General features: G+C 42.6%; 1 protein-coding gene across 2 annotated transcripts in view; it reads left to right on the top strand.

Moving 5' to 3' along the window:
* The window catches only part of RASSF3 (Ras association domain family member 3), a 90,446-nt gene that overhangs the window by 15,764 nt on the left and 52,766 nt on the right, over positions 1 to 21,916 (top strand). The window lies entirely within an intron of this gene.

Below are 21,916 nucleotides of genomic sequence, written 5' to 3'. Positions count from 1 at the left end.
ATTTCTTAATTCAAACAAGCTTACTGTGAAAATTTTCTTTTTTCTTTCTTTTTTTTTTTGAGATGGAGTCTTGCTCTGTTTCCCAGGCTGTAGTACAGTGGCACGATCTTGGCTCACTGCAACCTCCATCTCCTGAGTTCAAGTGATTCTTCAGTCTCAGCCTCCCCAGTAGCTGGGAATACAGGCGCATACCACCATGCCCAGCTAATTTTTGTATTTTTAGTAGAGACGGGGTTTCACCATGTTGGTCAGGCTGGTCTCGAACCCCTGACCTCAGGTGATCCGCCTGCCTCGGCCTCCCTGAGTGCTGAGATTACAAGCATGAGCCACCGCGCCCGGCCACTGTGAAAATTTTCTACAAATGCTTGTTTCGAGGAATCTTTTTTGATATTTTGCCAGCAAAGTCATAGGAGCAAAATTTTTTTAAATGAAAATAGAAAACAACATAGTTAAATATATCACGTAGGAGGAAAAGTACCAGTATCAAAATTAACTTTAGCATTTCTTAGTGTTTTACAGTTAACAGAGCATTCCAAGGGAATTAAAATTCAGTTGATTTTATTGGACTTTAATTTCAGAGGAACTCTGAGATGAGAAATTTAACTAGCACGTTTATCCATTTAGGCCTTAAGCAGATGCAGGTTTCATGACGTGCCAGAGGTAAATTTAGGGGTACTTGACTGTAGTGAGTAATTTCCCAGCTATGGGAAAATGTAAATATTATGTAGATGGTATAAAGAAACAATATTACGTTTGTCCATTTAAGGTCTGTTTCTGTTTGTTCAGACAGGCTTGTGGATTGCTTTTCTTGCCAGTGTTCCTTTAGGTGGAAGGTACAGCCCTTTCAGATATTTCAGAATTTTATTTTCTTTTATTTTTTTGAGATGGAGTCTCACTCTGTCACCCAGGCTGGAGTGCAGTGGCACGATCTCGGCTCACTGCAGCTTCTGCTTCCCAGGTTCAAGAAATTCTCATGCCTCAGCTTCCCGAGTAGCTGGGATTGCCAGCACCCGCCACCATGCCTGGCTAATTTTTATTTTTATTTTTTTAGTAGAGAGAGAGTTTCACCGTGTTGGCCAGACTGGCCTCAAACTTGTGGCCTCAACCGATCTGCCCGCCTCTGCCTCCCAAAGTGTTGGGATTACAGGGGTGAGCCACCATGTCCGGCCATATTTCTGTTTTAGAATTGCTTTCTTGCTTTTCCTCTGACCAGATTTGGTCACGTGAAACTGTCAATTAGCATGAATGAGGTGCTGCTGCCATGCAGGGGTTTGATCCTTGGCTGTCATGTTGATGGTCTCTGTATCCAAATTAGTATTTGTGAAATTTGGGGGAAGAGAATTTGGGCTTATTGTGTAGCGGAACGAGTACGTTTCATAAAGGCAAACCTAGCACCGATATCAACAAATCCACTTACAATCCATTCCTAAAGGAGGAAGCTCTGTTACAGTTTTAAAATTAACATTACAATGCATCTTGCTTGTTTGAGGTGAGGGCTTAAAACTCAGTAATGAAAAAGAGGGAGAACTATAGGCTAAAAGGGTGTGTGTTATTAATTGATTAATTGCAAGCAGCTATGTAGGGCACCCTGTGTTTAAATCAGTGCTAGCTGTATTATCTTGAGCAAGTCATTGTACCTCTTTGTTTTTTTAATTTATTTTTATTTTTTACATTTTTAAGAGACAGGGTCTCACTATGTTGCTCAGATTGGTCTTGAACTCCTGGGCTCAAGTGATCCTCCTGCCTTGGCCTCCCAAAGCGCTGGTATTACAGGTATGGGCCATCACGCCTGGCAAATCGTTGTACCTCTTTGAGCCTCAGTTTCCTCATGTGTAAACTAGTAGGATGCCTGGAAGTTCATAAGCATTAATAAATGTTAGCAATAGTTATTATTTCTTGAGACGGAGTCTTGCTCTGTCGCCCAGGCTGGAGTGCAGTGGCGCGATCTAGGCTCACTGCAAGCTCTGCCTCCTGGGTTATGCCATTCTCCTGCCTCAGCATCCCGAGTAGCTGGAACTACAGGCGCCTGCCACCACCCCAGGGTAATTTTTTTTTTTTTTTTTTTGTATTTTTAGTAGAGATGGGGTTTGACTGTGTTAGCCAGGATGGTCTCGATCTCCTGACTTCGTGATCTGCCCGCCTCGGCCTCCCAAAGTGCTGGGATTACAGGCGTGAGCCACCTCGCCTGGCCAGCAATAGTTATTTTTAAAAGATCCTCCTACATGTGATTATATGCCCCTTTTCATTTGAGGGTAGTAGACCATATGGAGAACTGACAGTGGTTGAGAGATTTGAAGGGAACTAATAGTCCAGCCAAAGAGCGAAAAATGGCAGGAAATTGGGAATTAGGTCTGTCTCATTGGCTTTATTAACCAAAATGAATTGGGAATCTCAATGTAATTGATCAGGAAGGAGCTCCAGTCATTCCTGGAGGATTAATTTATTATTATTATTATTATTATTTTTTAGCTGCATACCATATCACTGTGGTGCCTTTGTTTTTGGAATGGAGCTGTTGCCTGCTGACCAAGCCTGGGGGCACCTAATCAGAAGTCTTTCCCAACTTCTTTTTCCTTTAAAGCAAGCCACTCCAGTTGAAAGAGAATGATTAGACATATGAAAGTGTGGTTTTGTTTGCCCAAGAGTTTATGTATAAGTTAACACATTGTACACTTTTTTTTTTTTTTTAAATGTCCTCTTTCTCTCTTATCTGCCTCTGATCACGGGATCCTGGTTAGTTTTGCTCAGGGCAGCTCGCTTGACCTGGTGACAAATTCCGCTTCTTCCTGGGGCTTTCCTTTTTCCTCCAGAAAGTCTTGTGCTCATGGTTTAGGAACTTAGTCACTGTCGTCTTTCTGGTTTTCATGAGATCAAATCAAATAAGGTAATACGTGCAAACTGTATAACGTGCTGCAAAGGCAGACTCTGCTGCTGTCCTTAGAGTCCAGTTCCCTGGCCGTGGCTGGGTTCCCAGCCCTCTGTTCTCTCTCCACAGAGTGACTGTCTCGGCTCTGAGGGTTTCAGCGATACTGGATGCTTCCACATTTAGGAAATAGGCCTGCTTATGCTCCAGTGCAGGCATTAAAGCTCAATGAGTCATGTGATCTGCTTGGCCGACTCTTCAGAGTTCGTTTGTACTCAGTAAAATTAGTATGAGTCTTGGAACCCGGTGGGAAACCTCTTCCTAGTCCTACAGGCCGGATGCGCCTTCTGAGTTTTCATATTATCTTTCCACCCCCAACCTCCCCTTCCTTTGGTTGTATGTTTCTCACAATGAATTGGTTGTTGGAAACTGGCTTTGTAATAATTCCAAATGCCACTGTGAAGATTTTTAATAGCCTTTAAAATTTTTAATTGGCTGAGCTGTAGTGTTATTGATATATTTTTGTATAAATGTTATTATTAACAAGTTAATTCATATAAAGGGCTTGGAACTATACCTGGCATATAAGTACATGTTTAGTAAAGATTAACTTATTTCTGCCGGGTGTGGTGGCTCACGCCTGTAATCCCAACACTTTGGGAGGCCGAGGCGGGCAGATCACTTGAGGTCAGGAGTTTGAGACCAACCTGGGCCAACATGGTGAAACCCTGTCTTTACTAAAAATACAAAAATTAGCCTGATGTGCTTGCTTGAACTTAGGAGGCGGAGGTTGCAGTGAGCCGACATCATATCACTGCACTCCAGCCTGGGCAACAGAGTGAGACTCTTGTCTCAAAAAAAAGAAAAAAAAGAAAAAAAAGAAAAAGATTAACAGTATTTCTAATGGTATTAGAATTGTTTTATTTTATTTTTTGTTTTTGAGACAGGGTCTCGCTGTGTCACCCAGGCTGGAGTGCAGTGGTGGGATCATGCCTCACTGTAGCTAGCCTTGAACTCCTGGACTCAAGTGATCCTCCCACCTCAACCTCCTGAGTAGCTGGGACTAGAGGTGCATTCTACCATGCCTGGCTAATTTTAAAAAATGTTTTTGTAGAAATGGGGTCTTGCTGTGTTGCCCAGGCTGGTCTGGAACTCCTGGGCTCAAGTGATCCTCCTGCCTTGGCCTCCCAAAGTGTTAGGATTACAGGTGTATGCCACCATGCTCATCCAGCATTCTTAATTAAAATAATTTGGTAGGAGATTTTATGAAGGCAGTATGTTCAGTAGAAAGGTTTGGGGATCCAGAATTGGGAGACTATTTTAATTTTGGATCTGTTATTTACTAGCTCTGGGAGCTTGAGCAGGTTCCTTACTTAAGTTCCTTGAGTAACAGTTTCTTGATCTTTAAAACATTATAGAGGGGTTAAATCAGATAATGTATGTGGAATGTATTCCTAGATTATAGATTATTACATAATTGTAAGTGTGGTAGCAATCACAGGTGTGTTTAGAGACTACTAAAAAATGGTTTTCTCTTACTTTTAATCTTGTCTGATGTAAATTAATGACACATTCTCAGTCGACTGTAGTATTGACACTTGATAAACAGTTTTTGAAAATGAATTTATTCTCCATCTCTTCTCTGTCTGTTTTTATCTGCAAAGTCGTGATTTGTGTTTGGGGACTTGAACAATTGAAAGCTAAGCATGAACTTTAAATTGCTTTATGAATTGATGATTGTGTTTATGAAGCACTGGTGATTTGGGGGAAGATGACATTTTAGCTTACTGTTGGATGCATCAGGGAACTTGAGTTAATTTAGCTTTAAGCCTTCCAGATTATCCTGCCTATGAGCTTCACAAGGGCAGACCACATCTCTAGTTTTCACCATGATATTTTCAGTGCTATCTTGGTGCCTGGCACAGAGGACAGAGGGAGTCCCAATTATATTTGTTAATTGACCACCTGGTTTTCATCTGATCAGACTTGTGTCAGAATTATAATCAAGGAAAAGTTGGGCAAAGGCACTAAAATGAGTTTCTTTGGTTTCAGAGGGAGTAATAATAAAACAACAGTAATAGCTTATGTATTCATGTGGAAATAGGACATTTAGGTGAAAAGTACATTGGGCCAGGGGTATGGAGATCTAGCTCCTAGGACTGGTCCTTTATTAAATAGCAGAGATAACTTTGGGAGAGTTACTTAACCATTTTTGGCTTCAGTTTCTTCCTCAAAGGCCCTGTCCAGCTGTGTGGCAAATGGTTAGTTTATTCTGGAGCAGAATTACTGATTGGAGGGAAAGTAACAGCAATAGGACTTGAGAGGGCTTCACAAATGTTTTGAGATGCCAAATGAATTAGTTTAGAAACAGCTATATTAGGTCATATCTGCTTGGATAGGGAGAACCCAAGTGAGTTGAGTCATGGGTGTTTGAGAAATGAATAGAATATGTAGAATTATTTCTTTTCCAAAAGAGGGAATGTCTTGGGAAAGAAATCAAAGGGAACCTGGGTGATATCTTTGATTCATCCCCTATCTAGTGCCAACAAGAACAAGTTTGTTTCTTTCTTTTCTTTTTTCTAAGAATGGATTTCATGTAAGCCAAAAGAACACTTGATTGTTCTGAACTTCTATATATTGCAGGAGTTATAAATATAATATCAAGAACTATTTAATAAGAGCCCACCAGCAGTTCCACGTTCCTCAAAACCAGGACAGGATGAATGTATGGAATCATCTTCTTACTGAGAATGGTAGGACAGAAGGGATAGTTTAGCCACTATACTTCCTGGAAGAATCAGTACTTGAGGGTTGCTGTAGCTTTTTGGGATTGAAGGAGTATGTTCATTTCCTTTGGAAGATTAATTTTTTCCTTTTTTTTGACATGGAGTCTCGCTCTGTCGCCCAGGCTGGAGTGCAGTGGCACGATCTTGGCTCACTGCAACCTCCACCTCCCAGGTTCAAGCAATTCTGCCTGCCTCAGCCTCCCGAGTAGCTGGGATTACAGGCATGCACCACCACACTCGCCTAATTTTTGTATTATTAGTAAAGATGGGGTTCTGCCATGTTGGCCATGCTGGTCTTGAACTCGTGACCTAAGGTGATCCGCCTGCCTTGGCCTCCCAAAGTGCTGGGATTACAGGTGTGAGCCACTACACCTGGCCTGATTAATTTCTTTTACTTGCTTCAAGTGTCTCCTTTATTCCAGCCTACACATAGAGGTAAATATTCCTAGGAAACTTTCAGCAAGTTAAATCCTATTATAAAATGCCAGAGTCAGTTGTCTACTTTTTATTTTATTTTATTATTATTATTTTTTTGAGACAGGGTCTTGCTTTGTCACCCAGGCTGGAGTGCAGTGGCGTGAACACAGCTCACCACAGCCTTCACCTCCCAGGCTCAAGTGATCGTTCCAGTTCAGCCTCCTTAGTAGCTGGGATCACAGGTGCAGACCACCACACCCGGCTAATTTTCTTTTTTTTTTTTTAAGACAAGGTCTCACTCTGTCGTCCAGGCTGGAGTACAGTGGCGTGACTTTGGCTCACTGCAACCTCTGCCTATGGGTTCAAGCAATCCTCCCACCTCAGCCTCCCGAGTAGCTAGGACTACAGGTACTTGCCACCACATCCAGCTAATTTTTCGTATTTTTTTTTTGTAGAGATGGGGTTTCACAGCATTGCCCAGGCTGGTCTCAAACTCCTGGGCTCAAGCCATCTGTCTGCCTTGACCTCCCAAAGTGCTGGGATTATAGGCATGAGCCACTGCGCCCGTCCCCCTGCTATTCTTCCAGCTAGAAGGACTATACTTAAATGCATAATTATACAACCTTTTGATTTGTTATGAAAATCATAAAAAATTATTTTTCTAGCAACTCCTGCCCTTTTCATTAAACAGATCCTAGTATTCCTGAAATTCTGTGGTGGATTTTTATATGTAATGTGATAATATGAAGAAATAGCTGATTTTGGTAGCTGCTCACATATTATGTTTGTTTTAATTGGAAAAGTTGGCGTATAAAAATGAGTGTTGTATAAAAATGGTTTATGTGGACCAGGCGCGGTGGCTCATGCCTGTAATCCCAGCACTTTGGGAGGCCGAGGTGGGTGGATCACCTGAGGTCAGGAGTTTGAGACCAGCCTGGCCAACGTGATGAAACCCCATCTCTACTAAAAATACAAAAATTAGCTGGGCATGGTGTGTGCACCTGTAATCCCAGCTACTCGGGTGGCTGAGGCAGGAGAATCACTTGAACCTGGGAGGTGGAGGTTGCAGTGAGCTGAGATCGTGCCACTACTCCAGCCTGGGTGACAGAGCAAGACTCCATCTCAAAAAAAAAAAAAAGAACAAGAAAGAAAAATGGTTTATGTGAACTAAAAGGTTGTTTGCATTTTGTGGCAAATAACAGCACCAAATTCCCAGATCCTAAATGTTTCAGTTATGAAATATTTGAAGTACCTCTGAATTTACACATAGGCATTCCACTCATGTAAGCACTCATTGATTTTAAGATTTTTCATTCATCAAAAGGGAAAATGTGGGCTGCCATATGTATAATTTTTGTCATCCAAAAAAGAGATATAAAGTTAAAAATTAGCCAGGCCATGGTGGGTCATGCCTGTAATCCCAGCACTTTGGGAGGCTGAGGCAGGAGGATTGTTTAAGCCCAGGAGTTTGAGACCAGACTGGGCAACAGAGCGAGACATTGTCTTTACTGAAAAAAGAGAAATTATCCAAATATGGTGGTTTGTGCCTGTAGTCCCGGCTATTTGGGAGGCTGAGGCAAGAGGTTTGCTTGAGCTTAGCAGTTTGAGGCTGCAGTGAGCTATGGTCACACCACTGCACTGTAGCCTGAATGACAGAGACAGACCCTATCTCAAAAACAAAACGAAATTAAAAAAAAGGGTGCTTAGAAATCCTGAACTGTTCTTTTTACTCCCAGGACATGTGATCATATGCCTACTCAGGAGTAAGTTATAGCTAGTTCTCAGTAGATGTTTGGTTATTAAAATGGAATGAAGGCATGAATGTGGGGATGAAGTAGAGGAGGGGCTGGGTTGGAGATACTGGTTAATTGGGAGGCATTAGTAACACTGAATGTGGGCAGAGAGGTGGTGAGAAAGAGGAGTCAAGGAAGAGTTGTAGGTTTCTGGTTTGGGAGCCTTGGAAGATGGTGCTAGCAAGCAGCCACTCACCAAGAAATGAAGTAAGAAGAAAGATCAGGTTTAGGAGGGAAGACACATTCAGGCAATCAATATATGGCATACACCAGGCAGTCAATAAATTTTGAGTGAGTAAATCTGGGCATGTGTGTTTTGAGATGTCTGTGGGCTATCAAAGTTTCTGGAGTTTCTTATCAAGAAGGTAGACCTGGTCTGCAGAGAGAGCTTCAGGATTTGTTGAAGTCATGGGCTTAGATGAACTATGTGTGTAAAGCAAAAAAGGTGTCTTTAGACAGAAGCATGGAGGATACCACAGAAGCATGGGGGCACCAGCAGGTAAGAAGTGGGCAGAGAAGGGCATGTCCATGGAGGAACCAAGGAGTGGTCAGAGAAGCTGGAGAAAAAGAAAAGGGTGGTTGTCCTGGGATCGGAGGTTGGGACCACCTCAAGAACAAGGGCTTGGCCATGGGACAAGTGCTGCAGAAAAGCCAAGAAGGCCTGGGGTGGAACTGTGTGGCAGTCTCTGGAGACCTTGAGGAGAGCCACTCCAGTGAACTGGAGGCGCACAGTCACACTGCAGTGGGTGGTGAGTGAATTTGCAGAGGAAGCAGGAGAGTGAGTGGAGGTGCTCTTCCGTGAGGCTTGTCTGGCAAGGAGAGGATGGTGTAGTAAAATGAGGAGCCCACAAGGGCGAGGGAAGTGGTAAGGGTGTTGTCATCGTATGTAATGTATGTATGTATGTATGTATGTATGTATTTTGAGACATAGTCTTGCTCTGTCGCCCAGGCTGGAGTGCAGTGGTGCAATCTCTGCTCACTGCAACCTCTGTCTCCCGGGTTCAAGATTCTCCTGCCTCAGCCTCCCAAGTAGCTGGGATTACAGGCGCCTGCTACCACACCCAGTTAATTTTTGTATTTTTAGTAGAGATGGAGTTTTGCCATGTTGGCCAGGCTGGTCTCGTCTCAACCTCCTGACCTCAGGTTATCCGCCCACCTCGGCCTCCCAAAGTGCTGGGATTACAGGGGAGAGCCACCATACCCGGCCTGTTTTTTATTTATTTTTAGATGAGAGGACTTGAATGGAAAGAAGACTGAGTGTCAGGGGAGTGAGGATCATTGAAAGAGATGCCTACCTTCGCACTGGAAAGGATGATATTTGGATTCTAAGTAGAAGGCTGCTTAGAAAGAAGATGTCTCTCCCATGGTTGAGTGGAGGAGAAGTTCAATCTAGAAATGTGTATATAATACAAGAGGAGGTGACTAGGCCTTTCAGTTGGTGGCAGGTGGATATTGATGGAGGAGGTGGGTATGCACATGTGGGAGTGGTGCATGAAGAGAAGCCCACACAGGCAGGCACCGGGCCAGAAGAGGGGAGTGCTGGGGTATTTGGGACCAACTGGTGGTATGGCTGCAGCAAAGGTTGCCACGCCAAAGGTGTGGTGAAAAACTAAGCTGGAAAGGAGGGAGCGTTGGCAGGCTCTGAAAGGCCGTGCTTGCCAGCCTGAAGATTGAATATTTTGTGAGTAAGGAGGAGCCACTTAGGGAGAAATAAAGTGGTCAGACCTATGATTTTAAAACTGACAGCAGAGTTTAGAGGGCAAGAGAGGTAGGGATATTGTTTGGAAGGTGATTGCGGTAACCTGGGTGAAGGTAATTAGGGCTAGAAATAGGATAGTTGCAGTGGGAGAGAGAAGGACTCCAGAAGTTGAGTTGTCACTTTGGCACCTGATCGACCAGGGTGAGGGGAGGCAAGGAAGGAGACGAGAGAAAAGAAGGAGGTATGGAAGGTGGCTGGGTGGGAGGATGGCCATGCCACTGTGGAACGGGGAGCATGGGAGGAAGAGGAACAGGTTTAGTGAGGTAGGGGAACAACTCGGTTTTAGGGCCTATACGCAACATTTGTGTAGCATCCAGCTGAAGCCAGAATTAGGGGTCTGAAGCTCAGGACAGACCTCAGATCTCATGGAAGCATGAGATCATCATCCTTGAATTGGAAGTGGTTGAGATTTATTTGAAATAACAAGAGAAAAATAAATCTTGATGTGGATATGGACTGGAAGAGTAAACTTCACAGACCGTTTGAGTGTATTTTTAACTTTCTTAGAAAAAAAGTCTTTGAAGACCAGAATGTGGTGGTGCTCCACAAATAGCTCAAAATTAGCACATCTAGAATAAACTAGAAAATAAATCTAAGCAGTTTCAATAGAAATGCTGTTATCTTGATCTGGCTCTATTTGTTTTTTTTCCTATCAGGTTAAAATCTGTTTCTTCAATCATTTTGTTTATTCCTTTTGATAAGAGACTTCAGAGGACTGACAGGGACTAGCTGGTTATGTTTTTGAAAAGTCTTTGAAGATGAAACATATGTTTTGAGTGTGGTGACATTGCATTAATTATTCTCTGGTTTTGACACCAGTGGATACTGATACGGTTTGGATGTGTGTTGCCTTCAAATCTTATGTTGAAACGTGATCCACAATGTTGGAGTTGGGGCCTAGTGGGAGGTATTGGATTATGGGGATGGATCCCTCATGAATGGCTTAGTACCACCTCCTTGGTGATATGTGAGTTCTTACTCTGTTCATGTGAGAGCTGGTTGTTTAAAAAGAGCCTGGCACCTCCTCCTCTCTCTCTTGTTCCCTCTCCTGACATGTGACACACCTGCTTCCCCTTTTCCTTTCAACATGATTGGAAGCCTCCTGAGGTCCTCACCAGGAGCAGATGCTGGTGCCATGTTTCCTGCGCAGCCGATAGAACTGTGAGCCAAAATAAACCTCTTTTCTTTATAAATTACCTAGCCTCAGATACTCCTTTATAGCAATGAAGAAAAGACAAACACAGAAAATTGGTACCAGGAGAGGGGCATCGCAATAAAGATACCTGAAAATGTGGAACTGGCTTTGGAACTGGGTAATAGGCAGAGATTAGAAGAGTTTGGAGGGGTCAGAAGAACACAGGAAGACAAGGGAAAGTTTTGGAACTTCTTAGAGACTGATTAAATTTGACCAAAATGCTGATAGAAATATGGACCAAGTGGGGTGGCTCACGCCTGTAGTCAGCACTTTGGGAGGCTGAGGTGGGAGGATTGCTTGAGCTCAGGAGTTTGAGACCACCCTGGACAATGTGGCAAAACTGTATCTCTACAAAAAATACAAAAATTAGCTGGGCATGGTGACATGTGCCTGTAGTCCCAGCTACTGGGGAGGCTGAGGTGGGAAGATGGCTTGAGCCTGGGAGGCAGAGTTTGCAGTGAGCCAGTATGAGTCACTGCACTCCAGCCTGGGTGACAGCCAGACCCTGTATCAAGCAAACAAACAAGAATTGTGTGAACTCAACTAGTTGAGATGTCTATGGTGTTGGCTATTGTTTCTGCTGTTAATCATTAGTCCTCTTAAACTAGGAGATGAACAAGGTTAACCTTTTTCTTGCAAATTGACACAGAGGGTCTGCTGCTGTGAGCTTTATCTTCAACATCGTCTTGTCCTTTTTTTTTTCCTACTTTGAAAAAAAAATTCATTTTTTCATAGAAATGAGTTCTTACTATGTTATCCAGGCTGGTCTTGAACTCCTGAGCTCAAGTGATCCTCCTCAGCCTCCCAACTGGGATTACATGTGTGAGCCACTGTACCCGGCACTTCTTGAAGGGTTATCCACTTGAAAACTGCTGATTTTTGGGGGGCATTGTCCCCATAAACTTTTCAAAAAGCAACAGTGATTTCACCATTCTGCCCAAGCTTCACCATAAATTTGATGTTTGTTTTTGCTTCAATTTTAGCAGAATTCTAGCCCTGCGTGGTGACAGGCACCTGTATTCTCGGCTACTCCGGAGGCTGAAGCATGAGAATCGCTTGAATTTGGCAGGCAAAGGTTGCAGTGAGCCGAGATGGCACCATTGCACTCCAGCCTGCACGACACAGCAAGACACCATCTCATTAAAAAAAAAAAAAAAAAAAAAAAAAAAAAAAAAATTAGCAGAATTTATGAATTTATGTTGCTCTGATAGGGGCTCTTTTCAAACTGATGTTTATCCTTCTTAGTGCCTCAAACTAGGTTTTGCTCAGACATGTTATGACAAGTTAGTACAAGTTTATTTTGGTGCAAAAAATTTTTCAAATCCATGCATAGTTTCTTCTTTTTCTTTTCTTTTCTTTTTTTTTTTTTTTTGAGACAAGGTCTATCTCTGTCATCCAGGCTGAAATACAGTGGTGCAGTCTTGGCTCACTGCAACCTCTGTCACCCTTTTCCCACCTCAGCCTCCTGAGTAGCTAGGACTACAGGTACATACCACTACACCTGGCTAATTTTTGTATTTTTTGGAGAGATAGGGTTTTGACATGTTTCCAAGGCTGGTCTCAAGCTCCTGAGTTCAAGCAATCCATCTGCTTCAGCCTCCCAAAATGCTGGGATTACAGGCATGAGCCACCATGCCTGGCCATAGTTTTTTCATAATATTCATTTTCCTTGAAATTTTTGATGACCCCTCGTATCTGTATTCCTGTTTTATAGTATCACACATTTATTATGTGCCTGTCTAATACCCATTGCTGTGGTTTTCTCTGGGAATTCAAAGAGGAGTAAGCTAGTAGCTCTGCCTTCTAGCACATGGGCTAGTGGAAAGTCATTAAGAGCCATTTAATGACTACTGTCAATGTCTGTGTAAGGGCAGTGAAGAGCACGCTGCTGTTGATAAGGATGGCTCACATTTATGGTACACTTGCAATACCTTTTACCCATACTGATTCATCTCATTCTCACACCAACTCTGTGATGTGGTACAGTTATTAGAAGAGGCACAGAGAGGTTAAATAGTAGCTGGTAATTAGATTAACCAACATTAGAAACTGGGTGGTCTGGTGCGAGAGCACAGGCTTTTAAAAAGTGGTAAGAAGAGGGGAAGCTGCAACCTAGTTAGGGTGACTGTTGTGTTATTGAACATGAGGGGATGAGGACTTTGTGCATGTGTGTGGAGCCTGGGCTGTGAGGGTCAAGGGACAATGGGAAGGGACATTAAAAGGTTATGGTTAAAGTAAGCCTAGACGGACTAGTTTGAAGTCAAATAGTAGAAGGTGAGGATAGAGAGGGGGATGGGAACCAGATTATGAAAATAGGCAGTATCTCTTTTTTATGTCAAGTGTTACCCTGAAATTCCGAAACTATATTTCTTATGAACATACTGATTACATTCATTGTTATTTAAAAATATGCATGTACAATATGGGTGGAAATGATAATGATTGTAATGAGAGTGGCTCACAATTCCAAAGAAGTTGGGGGTTTCTGTGGGTTTATTATAACTTACGGTTTTTTTTTTTTCTGATATGGAGTCTCACTCTGTTGCCCAGGTTAGAGTGCAGTGGTGCGATCTCTGCTCACTTCAACCCCTGCTTGCCAGGTTCAAGCAATCCTCCCCGCTCAGCCTCCCAAGGCTCCCATTGCAAGCATGCACCACCATGCCTGGCTAATTTTTATATTTTTATTAGAGACAGGGTTTTGCCATGTTGCCAGGCTGGTCTTGGATTCCCGACCTCAGGCTATCTGTCCACCTTGGCCTCCCAAAGTGCTGGGATTACAGGCATGAGCCACTGCACCTGGCCAGTTTATTATAATTTAAAAAGCAGTCTGTTATTAGTAGGCTTCGGAAATTTGTTTCAGGGAGTGGTAAGGAAGGAGTTCTAGAAAGTGGTTGTATATTGCTGCATGCTTGTTTTCCTCTCAGATCACAAAGAAAATGTAAAGGACCTGGGTGAGTTCCAAAAATTAAAGTAGCGGGCGCGGTGGCTCACGCCTGTAATCCCAGTACTTTGGGAGGCCGAGGTGGGTGGATCACCTGAGGTCAGGGGTTCGAAACCATCCTGGCCAACATGGCGAAACCCCTGTCTCTACTAAAAATACAAAATTAGCCGGGCATGGTGGTGCATGCCTGTAATCCCAGCCACTTGGGAGGGTGAGGCAGGAGAATCATTTGAACCTGGGAGGTGGAGGTTGCAGTGAGCGAAATCGCGCCATTGCACTCCAGCTTGGGCAACAACAGCAAAACTCCGTCTCAAAAAAAAAAAAAGAAAAAAAAAAAGTAAGTTACACACACCCTTACTGGCACACTGGGATTCCTTAAATGCTTGCAGTATTATTGAGTATGGACAATGCACAGAACTTTGTACTAGATACAGTTAGGTTATTCCATGAGAGTCTTGCTTCCTCCCTACATATATTCCTAAGTTTATATGGGGAGACCAATATAATATGATGCAATTTGCAAACAGTAACAGCTGTGTAAATGAGTATAGAGCAATCCAGAAGAGGTTAAAATAAATACATTTAAGGAGGCCCACAGTGATACCTTGATTTATTCTTTTGTGCAACTGTTGTTGAGCAGCAGGCGCCTTGGGGGCTGAATAGAAAAGGGCATACCTCCTGAAGGTAGGAGAAGCTTGGATTTGGGTTTTGAAATGATAGAAGTTCAAACTGACTGAGTGGGTGTCTTTTATTTTTCTGTAGAAAAAGCATTGGTGTGTGTTTGAAAAGTTTAGATTGTCTCAAAAGCATATAGTTTTATAGACTTCTAGGGATTGTCTCCAGAGATAGGTGGGTAGTATGAGTAGTTTCTTTCTTTTTTTTTTTTTTTTTTTTTGAGACAGATTCTTGCTCTGTTGCCCAGGCCCAGGCTGGAGTGCAGTGGCGTGATCTCGGCTCACTGCAACCTCTGACTGCTGGGTTCCAGCAATTCTCATGCCTCAGCCTCCCGAGTGGCTGGGATGGCAGGCGTGTGCCACCATGCCTGGCTAGTTTTTATATTTTTAGTGGAGACAGGGTTTCACCTTGTTGGCCAGGCTGGTCTTGAGCTGCTGGCCTCAAGCGATCCACCCACCTCAGCCTCCCAAAGTGCTGGGATTACAGACATGAGCCACCATGCCCAGCCCCTTGAGTAGTTCCTTTCTAGAAACACTCCAAAGTGTGTATATGTGACTGGGCTGGTTCTAAAATTAGGACGTTGCTTTGTGCCCTTTTTCTATAGTTATCAGATTTTTTTTTTTTTTTTAAAGACAGTCTTGCTCTGTCGCCAGGCTGGAGTGCAGTGTCACAATCTCGGCTGACTGCAACCTCCGCCTCCTGGGTTCAAGTGATTCTCCTGCCTCAGCCTCCGGAGTAGCTGGGATTACAGGCATGTGCCACCACGCCCAGCTAATTTTTGTATTTTTAGTAGAGATGAGGTTTCACCATGTTGGCCAGGATGGTCTCCATCTCTTGACCTCGTGATCTGCCCACCTCAGCCGCCCAAAGTGTTGGGATTATAGGCATGAGCCTACGCCCCCAGCCTAGTTATCATATATCTCTACTGAAGAATGCAAGATTATAATAGAAAGGAATTATTTTTGAACTATTATGTTATAAATATTAATTTATTGAAGTAGGTCAAATGCTAGGAAAGGATTCTTTTTACTATTAAAGTAATTCAGGCATACGGTAATTCTATAAAAGTAGTATGGGCCGGGCGCCGTGGCTCATGCCTGTAATCCCAGCACTTCGGGAGGCCGAGGCGGGCGGATCACAAGGTCAGGAGATCGAGACCATCTTGGCTAATACGGTGAAACCCCGTCTCTACTAAAAATACAAACAATTAGCCGGGCGTGGTGGCGGGCACTTGTAGTCCCAGCTACTCGGGAGGCTGAGGCAGGAGAATGGTGTGAACCCAGGAGGCGGAGCTTGCGGTGAGCCGAGATCGCGCCACTGCACTACAGCCTGGGCGACAGAGTGAGACTCCGTCTCAAAAAAAAAAAAAAAAAAGTAATATGAATACCTTTTAGTCACCATCCAGTTTAAAAGAAAACATTGCATCATAGTTGAAGCCCTTGGGTCTCAATTGCTGGCCCCATTTGTTCTTTTCCCTGTCGTTTCCCCCAGTTCATTTTGATCATTGCCATCCATCTACTTTATACTTTTATTAAGGATGTGTGGTGTCATATTGTGTGTTTTCTTCTATAGGTTGTTTCTGTTGTTGAACCTTGATTTTGAGATTGACTTTTGTTCTAGTTCCTTCTTCTGAGCTGCTGAACACGCCATAGTGTGCCCATTTTACTGTTGATGGACATTTAATTGTTCTTTCCTCCCATTTTTCTCTATTGTGAATGATACTGCAATAAACATCTTTATGGATCTCCTTTTGCATGTGTGAGAGACATTGTGTAGTTATAATCCAAGGCCTGGAACTGCTTAGTCATAGGGAAGGGGCTGTGTCTTCATGTTCATAGGCTACTGCCATACGCAGATTCTTCAGTTCTCTCTTTGAAATGGGAAGCTCTGAGGATTAAGAAATTATTTTTTTAAACCTGTATGCTGATTTTTTTTGAAGCTGTAATGGCGCTTTGCATACTTGTGGTTTAGGGGGTAAATGGAATATACACAATAGGAAATATTTACTGTGTTAATGGTTCATAACTTGTGACTTATGTAAAGTTCCATCTAATTTAAATAATAAATAATAATACTGGCTGCATAGTAATACCTAGGACCACAATGAGAGACTCTGTAAAAAAGAAATTCCTAAACTGTATTTTTTTTTTTTTTGTATATCTGTGCCCACCTGTAATTTGACTTACAGTGAATGTGGCTTAGTTGGGCAGGGGAGACTTTTGAACAGGTGATAACATTTTTGTGTGGCCTTTAAAATTTCTATAATTTATTTGAAACTCTTTTTAAACCATCATGTCTCAAAGTGATCAAGTAGAAAGGATCAGGTGCCTTAATTACGAAGAATGGCATAAATCATGACAAGGTCTTTTTGAAGTCACCTGGAATGCTCCCTTTGGGTGAAAGAAGGTTCTGTTTTCTTATCGTATTCTTCCTGCTCAAGTTGCCCAGGTGTAGTTTGTGGTTTCCAAGATACCTGTTGGACTGGCTTTAGGCTGATAATATTGGTTCCTTCATATTTTTTTCACATTGTTTTTAGAAATTTTATGTAACTGCATTCTTCAATAAGGCTCTAAAACAATTTTCCTATTATGGTATAGTTGCTTCTCCAAACACTTACTCTACCTACTGGGAGGAATCAATAAGAGAGCCACTTCTGGTGGATCTTGGCCACAAGGTCTGTGATGTGTCGTTATATTGCAGAGATCTTTTGAGGAAATGCAACATGAAAGATCTTGACATTCTATGATGAAGAAATTAAAGGTAAACTGCATTTATGCAGATTTAATGTAGGTAGATAACTGACCTGTTTAATTCATGTGAGGCCTCAGAAGGTCTTTTATATTCTCTACTTTCCAGCTAGTTTGACCTAAGTCAAACCTTTTCTCCCCAGTGGACCATGTTACTTGTATTTTAATCAGTTGATTTTTTTAAGGCTTTATTGAGTATAATTGATATACCAGAAACCTGTACATATTTAATATATACAGTTTGATGAGTTTGGACATATGTACACACCAGTGATATCACCACACTCAAGGTCATAAACATCTATTGCCTCCAAATTTTCCTGTGTCACTTTTTTTTGTGGTAAGAACACTTAACATGAGATTGACCCTCTCAACACAAAAGTGTACAGTACTATATCATTAACTATAGGCGTTATGTTGTACACAGATCTCGAGGGCTTATTCATCTTGTGTAACTATAACTTTATTCCCATTAAACAACTTCTCATTTCCCTCTCTACCTATCCCCTGGCAACTACCTTTCTATTTTCAGCTTTTATAAGTTGGATTATTTTAGATAAACCACATAAAAGTAGAATTATGCAGTATTTGTCCTTCTGTGACTGATTTATTTCACTTAGAATATTGTCCTCAAGGTTCATCCATGTTGTTGCAAATGGTAGGATTTCCTTTTCATTTTACTTTATTTTTTGAGACAGGGTCTCACTCTGTTACCCATGCTGGAGTGCAGTGGTGCAGTCATGGCTCACTGCAGCCTCAACCTCCCGGGCCCAACTGATCCTCCCACCTCAGCCTCCTGAATAGCTGGGACTAGAGGCATGTGCCACTATTCCCAGCTAATTATTATTATTTGTAGAGACAGGGTCCTCACTATGTTGCTCAGGCTGGTCTCGAACTCCTGGGTTCAAGCAGTCCTCCCGCCTCGACCTCCCAAAGTGCTGGGAGGTCTCACTCCCAGCCTAGGATGAGCCTCACTCCCTCACTCAGCCTAGGATTTTCTTTTTAAAGGTGAAATAATATTCTAATGTATATATACATTGCATTTTTAATAGTCTTATTTCATGACATTAAATAAGATATACTTATTTAACGTCAATCATCGTTTGGATTGTTTCCATGTGACTTAGAGCTTTAAAACAGGTGATGTTACAGTTGAAAATAAAGGCCTGTAATCCCAGCACTTTGGGAGGCTGAGGGAGGCAGATCCCTTGAGCTCAGGAGTTGGAGACCAGCCTGGGCAACATGATGAAACCCTGTCTCCACTAAAGATACAAAAACTAGCTGGGCGTGGTGGTGTGTGCCTGTAATCGCAGCAACTCAGGAGGCTGAGGTGGGAGGATCTCTTGAGCCCAAGAGGCGGAGGTTGCAGTGAGCCGAGACCGTACCACTGCCTTCCAGCCTGGGTGACAGAGTGAGACCCCATCTCACAGGCACGCGCACACACACACACACACACACACACACACACACACGCGTTGAAAACAAATGGGAAACCCTATGGACGTGGGGGACTAGACCTGTACAGTTGTCAAGCCTGGTTTTGAGAAAGTAACTGACTCCAGCTGGGTGTGGTGGCTCATGCCTGTAATCCCAGCACTTTGGGGGGCCAAGGCCAGGAGGATTACTTGAGCTCAGGAGTTTGAGACCAGCCAGGCAATATGGTGAGACCCCATCTCTCTCTTTTTTTTTTTTTTTTTTAAGTTACTGACTCCTAGGGGGCGTTTAAGCGGTTGAATATCAGCATTTCTTTAGCTATTTAGCACCTCCCTTGTGACTTTAAAGTACCTAGTGATTTTTTTTTTTTGGATGGAGTTTCGCCCTTGTTGCCCAGGCTAGAGTGCAGTGGTGTGATCTCGGCTCACTGCAACCTCTGCCTCCCGGGTTCAAGTGATTCTTTTGCCTCAGCCTCCCGAGTAGCTGGGATAACAGGCATGTGCCACCACGCCCGGCTAATTTTGTATCTTTAGTAGAGACGGGGTTTCTCCATGTTGGTCAGGCTGGTCTCGAACTCCTGACCTCAGGTGATCCGCCTATCTTGGCCTCCCAAAGTGCTGAGATTACAGGCGTGAGCCACCGTGCTCGGCCTGTGATTCTTATTTCTATATATGGAGCCATCTAATTATAATTATTTGTTGCAAATTATCTTTTCTACTGCATTAAGTTTCCTTATGGGCTGATTAAAATGTTCTGGTTGACAGCTCACCTGGTTATTTAAATTGTTTGCTTTATCTTCTGGCTTAGCAATCGTACTTCTAAAAAATTATCTTAAGGAAAAAAGTCAAGGATGTATGCAAATATTTCTTATGAGAAGGTTCATCAAGGGCCGGGCCCGGTTTCTCATGCCTGTAATCCCAGCACTTTGGGAGGCCGAGGCAGGCAGATCACCTAAGGTCAGGAGTTCAAGACAAGCCTGGCCAAAATGGTGAAACCCTGTCTCTACTAAAAATACAGAAATTAGCTGGGCATGGTGGCGGGTGCCTGTAGTCTCAGCTACTCAGGAGGCTGAGGCAGGAGAATCGCTTGAATCCTGGAAGCAGAGGTTGCAGTAAGCCAAGATCATGCCACTGCACTCCAGCCTGGGCGACAGAACGAGACTCCATCTCAAAAAAAAAAAAAAAAAAAGATTCATCAAAACTTTGTAATTAATACAGAGTTTTGTAATTAATTAATACAAAGTTAATTAATACAAATTAATACAAAGTTTTGTAATTAATACAAAGTTTTAACTTTGTAATAGTGAGAAGTTTGGAAACAGTAGATATTCAATTATTTAAAATTATTTGTAGAGTGCAGTGGTTTAAAAGTATAGCTTCTGGATTCAGACTAAGTGAATTCTGATAGTTGTGCTGCCACTTAGAACTTTATGACTTTGGGCAAGTTTCTTTCTTTCTTTTTTTTTTTTTCTTGAGATGGAGTCTCACTCTGTTGCCCAAGCTGGAATGCAGTGGTACGATCTCAGCTCACTGCAACCTCCGCCTCTGGGGTTCAAGTGATTCTCGTGCCTCAGCCTCAGCCTCAGCTGGGACTACAGGCACATGGCACCACACCTGGCTAATGTATTTTAGTAGAGACAGGGCTTCACCATGTTGCCCAGGGTGGTCTTGAACTCCTGAGCTCAGGTGATTCCCCCCACCACCCCCCCCCGCCTCACCCTCCCAAAGTGCTGGGATTACAGGTGTGAGCCATCACGCCTGGCCCGGGCAAGTTTCTTAATGCAATTGTTAATTGTAGCTTAACAGCTGTCCTTGGATTATTTTGAGTATGAAAGAAGTTATTAATACCTTGTAAAATGCTTAGAACATGTCTGGTCCATAGTAAAGCTCCATAAAGATTTAGCTATTGTTACTGTTAAAGTGTTAGATGCACAGATACTCACAACATTTTTCAAATGGAAAAGAATTTTTAAAACAGCATGTATAGAAGCCGGTGAGGTGGCAAGCACCTGTAGTCCAGCTGCATGGGAGACTAAGGCAGAACGACCGCTTGAGCCAAGGAAGGAGTTTGGGGCTGTAGTATGGGATGATTGTTCTTGTGAATAGCCACTGCATTCCAACCTGGGCAACCTAGTGAGACCCCGTCTCTTAAAAAAAATAAAACCCCAAAACAAAAATAAACCAAAAACCCCAACAAAACAGCATGTATAATGTATCATTAAATATAAGAATAGGAAAAAAAAAACTGGAATGATCTACTCTGGGTGATAGGACAATCTCTTTTGGCTTCTGTGTTTTTTCTCTCCTACAACTCTTCTGTTTTATAACTGAAAAAAATGTTTTGCATCTGAATTTTAGACTGGGGTCTTTGGGTAAAAGCACCTAGAGATTACTGGCAGGTTAATTCTAAAAAGGGCAATTTGTTTTTTTCACTTTATCTCAGAGTTTCATTTGTTTCCCAGTGATTGACTAATTATTTTAACAAAGTAAAGCTTCATTGTTGTGTGTATGCAATTGAATCGAAAATATACTTTTCATACAAAGACAACTTCCTAAAGGTAAGTGTAAACTTGTATGTAGATTGTTAATCTTATTGTGGTATTTTGTTTTTCTTAAACACAGTTTCCTGTTCTTTTGCTTTTGCATGTCAACATTGCTGAAAATAAATATTTTGCTTTGCAGGGATAGTAAGCCAGATGGAGTGGTATTTATAATTTGAGGAAATAGCTTAAACTTTGTCATCAGTTTAAATTGCATTAAAAAACCTGAAGCACATTGATTAGAGTTGTTTAAGGTAGAGAACCAGAAATATTCTAAATATCCTATGCCTAACCTGTCAAAACTGTTCCTGAAATATATAGAGAGGGAAAGAGTACCTGAGGAGCTCAGGAAGAGTGATGGCCTAGAGCGTAGCTTGAATTGAGCAGCAGAGGTTTCTCTGGAGTGTCCTGTATTATCTTAGGCAAATTTGTAGTCTTCTTAATAGTATCTGTTTACTTATCAATATGTTTTCTGGCCAGGCAGGGTGGCTCATGCCTATAATCCCAGAACTTTAGGAGGCCGAGACGGGCAGATCACTTAAGCCCAGGAGTTGGAGACCAGCCTGGGCAACATGGAGAAACCCCATCTCCGCAAAAAAATACAAAAATTAGCTGGGCGTGGTTGCACATGCCTGTAGTTCCAGCTAAGGAGGCTACAGGAGGCTAAGGTGGGAAGATCACCTGAGCCCAGGAGGTTGAGGCTGCAGTGAGCTGTGTTTGCATCACTACACTCCAGCCTGGGCAGCAGAGACCCTGTCTCCAACCAA

Source organism: Pan paniscus, chromosome 10 (assembly GCF_029289425.2).
Source record: "Pan paniscus chromosome 10, NHGRI_mPanPan1-v2.0_pri, whole genome shotgun sequence".
In the NCBI taxonomy this organism is placed as follows: Eukaryota; Metazoa; Chordata; class Mammalia; order Primates; family Hominidae; genus Pan; species Pan paniscus.
This window is presented reverse-complemented; position numbering and strand designations above follow the sequence as displayed.